Raw genomic sequence first — 4,829 nt, 5'->3', positions numbered from 1 at the left:
CTCGGGGTGCAATCTCCTGATGTGTTTGATCAAGTCCGCCTTCCGCTTGGTCTTTAGCTCACAATAGGGACACTTGATCTGTTTGGAAAGATGGACCTTGCGGATGTGATCTCGCAGGTAGCGCATGGAGGTGGGTGAGTACTTGCACACCGAACAGCAATAACCATGCTCAAAACTATTGTCATAAGCGATGAGTTGTTCGCTATTAATAGCTTTAGGGTCATGCGGGTCATCCGGCATCTCCACAGCCTCGGTCAGCCTATGGACGATCAGCATGTGACCTTTGTACTCGGACTCTTTCTTGGACGCGAAATGGCAATGCCGACACTGAAACACGTTGGCGTTGGCCAGGGCTTCCTGAATGCTAGCCACGGCGTTGTTAAGCACGCCTCCATGCTTGGTGAAGCCCCCCGCCCCTTTCCGCGAGCCTTTCTTATTGCTCCCACGCAAGTGGATGTCATTGATGTGGGCCGTGAGGCTCTTCTTGCGCGACGTCTTGAAATTACATAACGTGCACTGCAGGTTTTTACGGTTCAAGTGGACCGCGTTGATGTGCTCCACCAACAAGTTCAGCTGCTTGGGCGAAAACTGACACGCATTGCACGTGTACTTGAGTTTGTTGGAGGGATCGGCCGGATCCGTTTTAATGGACACATAACTCTCAACATCCGGGTCGAGGGTGTAATCCGGATTGCGCGCTAGAGACAAAAATAACACGTTTTAGAGCCAGACCGAGACCTGGAAATACGTATCATAGGGAAAAGTAGCGAGCGACTACTGACTACTAGCTCTGGGATGCTGGCGAGATGAGTGTTAAAAGCGGTATTTTCTGAGTGTACGTAGGTGTGTATCAATGACACCAGCATGGGCCGAACCGCCCAAGGGTAGAGTTTTCGACCTGAAAATATGGACATGTCTTGTCATGATTTGTCATGAATCACGCCATGGGGGACTTATGTCACGCTTCTTTACATACACCCAAAAAAGAAACCATTAAAAAGTAACAGGTTTAGCCCGGATGGATGTCTACATGGAACTGGTCTTGCACCTCATAGCTCTGTTGGCCTCTGGGCCTTCTGGGCCTTCTGGCTGGCTTACCGGGTTCGGATTTGACGGCCGTCAGGATTTGGGTGGCCATGGGCGATCCGCCCAAGGAGGCGTTATTCACGCCCGGAATGGTAAAAGGGGCGGAGGCGGCCGTGGTGTTGACTTGATAGGGCGTCCCCCCGCCCATCAATTGCGGCGGCAACGAGATATGCGGCCCCTGATGCATGGAATGGGGCGGAGCCATGCTGACCACCACTCGATTGGGTCCCACGCCCCCACCCGCCCCGCCCGTGACCGTAATGGGCGCCGTTAAACTGCCGGACATGGACCCAATCACCGACACCGGCGATTGGGGCAAGAATATGGGCGTGGCCGCGGGCAGCGACGGGGCGTGGCTCATGGCCACGCCCTGATTGTTCTGCCGTGGTCGCCTAATTTTGACAGCCCGTCCCACACCCGCCCATCCGGGCTTTTACCCCGCCTCCCACAGGCCCTCAGTCAATCACGGGCGGGCGGGCGGGTGGGCGGGCCGTGGGTGTCGGTGGTGGTGCGGGGTTTGTTTTGATCGGGTCGGCGTCCTGTTGGTCTCGTTGGTCCTATCCGGCGTCTTGTCCGTCGTTATCGTCGTTTCCGCCGTTTCCGTCGGACGTCTCTTCGTCGCCTTGGGAGTCGTCCTCAGTCCTTCTTGGTCCTCTTCAGGCCTCCTCGAGTTTGTCGACGGTCAGGCCGAACTATCGCTGCCGGGTCAGGCCTGCTGATGGGAAAAGAGGGGTAAGCGGTCAAATGGGGTCGATTAAGCGGCCAGAATAGTGCCAGAATAGTGCCAGAGGAATGGGACATTTTCGGTAGGGGTGGTCGCGGACTTTTAGAAATATGGACAATCGGCCTGCTCTGGGTCATAGTCACTCTGAGCCACTTTTCGAATTAAAGTAAAAAAATGAGAAACGCAGATCCCTTCAATTACCAGTAGGTCAATTATATGTCATTGACATGCAAAGTCCATCGGTTCAAAGTTATGTTGTCCAAAGCTTATGTAGCTGATCCAGAGCAGGCCGAAAATGCAAATTTTATGTCGTGTTGACTACATAACTTTGAACATGTCTCTTGAGTTCCCTCAGCATAGGTTTGGGCTCAAACTGGGCTGAGTTCATCTGTTCAACCAAATCTTGTGGTTGCATCAAGTGCTTATTATTTGGAATAATAATAATGAGCGGTTTGGGAGAAAGGATATTTTGGCTTCCGAGGGCAGTCCATATCTCTAGAAGTCTGTGGGGTGGTGGTTCATCCTACTCTTAAATAAGGTCACTAGATAGCGCGCGCTAATCAGGGCCTAAACTGACCCAGCATGGGGTAGAAATGATTATGATTTGGCTATCAAATGGATAGTTGAATATTTGAACCCTCATAATTATTTGATATGGGTCTGAATTTATCACTGAATTGTCTAATCGCCTGGCTTCAAATTCATTAAAAAGGCTGGAACGGTACTAAAACTTCTTATCTAATGGAGTTTTGGACTCTCATGTTTCAGTACTGTAGTCACAAAAGGGACCCAAAGCTATTCAAATTTGCATCTATTAGCCTTGGTAAGTTGTAGCAACTTGATGAATAGATTGAATAAATTAGCCAGGGCCACATATGATTGACAGAGAGATTGCTTCTAGCAGGCTTAAAGTTAAACAGTGAGATGATCTATTAGTCGTAGTAGTAGTATTGCCACCCATGTACTTCATTCAGGGCTTAGTGTTCTCTTGTTTTATGAACATAACAATTGAGGTAAGAAAAAATGGGTTAAATTGAACCAGACATTGGGAGATTGAAAGGGTGAGGATTACTATGGATGATTTACCTGCTACATAGGGCAATTCAAAACACTCCAATGCATTTTTCCACTTTTTCAAAGTCATTCATGCTTTCTGCAATATTTCTATGTATCTCTATAGTTTCACCATTTTGACTGAAAATTTGACTTCATTTGTTGAGATTTATAGATATACTTTCATTGCAAAAAAATCAAAGTTTTTTTTGTGGAACACTTTATCTTTTTATTTTTATCTCAGTACTTGCTTTTCGTTTATTGTCTCTTTACTGAACGATTTGATTATGCTGCTTTATGAGCAGCCTTTCTTGACTACATCTCTTTGGGTTTCAGAACTAAACTGCTTTAGTGCACGACCCATACATTACCTGGAAACCTTGTTCGCGAAAAGTAGTTGATCTTTTACTGAAGCATGAAAAAGTGGAAAAAAATGTGTCCCCAATTTTTTTCCCTCAATTACTTTTTGTGCGGTAAAATGGTGTGTAAAAACAGAAAAAAATGGAATGTAGTTTTCCGGAATGAATTTCTCCTAAACATGTCAAAGTTCCTTTCATTGCCCCTTCAGTTCTCCGTTAAAGTTGATTGATGGTAAACATTTGCGATAAAGTTATTTTGCCAATAACAGCCTTAACCTAAAAAAACTGTCTTTTGACCTCCATTCATAATACTCGAAACCACTGTCATCAATCAAATCATCGGAGTTTCAATGACTACTCATAACTCATGAACAAACTCCAAACAGACGAGGCCAATGGCATCACTGAAGGAAAGTGTCCCTTCTCTTTTCCATCTCCCCATCGTCCATATGCTCGTCTCGCAGGCAGAGGGAAAAGGCGGCGTGGCGGCTGATTTGGAGACCATGGTCACTGCGGTCATGGAGGCGTCTTTCCAGGCTGATCAAACAATTGGCAGACACGGCAGAGGACTATCACATAATGGATATGAAGGTGACTAAAGATGGGTTATAGACATAGGATATCGGACGACCGACCACTGGGCTGGTAAAACAGTAATATGGATGGTCTCCTGGGAATTGATAAAAAGTTCTATTTAGGCAACCGAGTGGTCGGTCGTCCGACATTCTGTGTCTAAAAGTCTATGGTTATCCTTTGCAAGTCAAAGACGATAAGTAGAACAATATTCAATTTTCTGTGTAGTCAGTTCCACTAAGAGATAATGATAACGAAAATGAAGTTAAATTTGAAGACAATGAAGGATTTTAGTGTGTATTTTGCATAAGAGTTTGTCACGTTCCCTTCAGGCAGGTGAGGTGATAATCACGAATTCATCACCCTGAACGAAATTTTGGGCGCAGCTTTCGTCGTTAATGGCGTCGTTGCAGCGCAGCCGTTCACCAAAGCCAAAGGGTTCATGCATTGGAAATGTGAATGATATGCCGAGGGTAAAAGTGCTCGAGCTCTATCTAGTAGAGTCGGAAATTGACTGGAGAACTTAAAACCGATGCAAATCTATGTCCAAAAAGAATAAATGCAATTGACAGTTAGTTTAACTGTGACAGCTGGATGGAGTTGATAGGGCCAAGTAAGTTTTGATAAAGTTGAACACCGATCATAGAGGAGATCCCTCATCATTTTCATGTGCTTTCAAATAAAGCATCGTCGTTAAAGATATTCAAACCTATAATTCCATTGCCTACGGAGGATCTTGCTAATGGTTAAAATACACATTTGGCCTTCACCAACGCCTTCTTTCGTGGCCCTGACTGTTATTGTCAGCTGTTGTCGAGACTTGGAGAAAGGCTGTCAGACGAATATTCAGCGATGCCGTTTTTTCGACCTTGAAAATGATCCGATGAAACGACTCAGACAAAATCCAGCTAAATCTGCTATGGCAACTGTAGACAGGCCAAAGATACTTTCTGAAAAAGATTGAAAGAAAGGAGGAAAAATGTCCCGTGTTCGTCATCGCACCTTGTCCCAGGTACATTTCTCCGCAATCCCTT

This window comes from Tigriopus californicus, chromosome 12, assembly GCF_007210705.1.
Source record: "Tigriopus californicus strain San Diego chromosome 12, Tcal_SD_v2.1, whole genome shotgun sequence".
In the NCBI taxonomy this organism is placed as follows: domain Eukaryota; kingdom Metazoa; phylum Arthropoda; class Copepoda; order Harpacticoida; family Harpacticidae; genus Tigriopus; species Tigriopus californicus.
Note: the sequence above shows the minus strand (reverse complement) of the source record.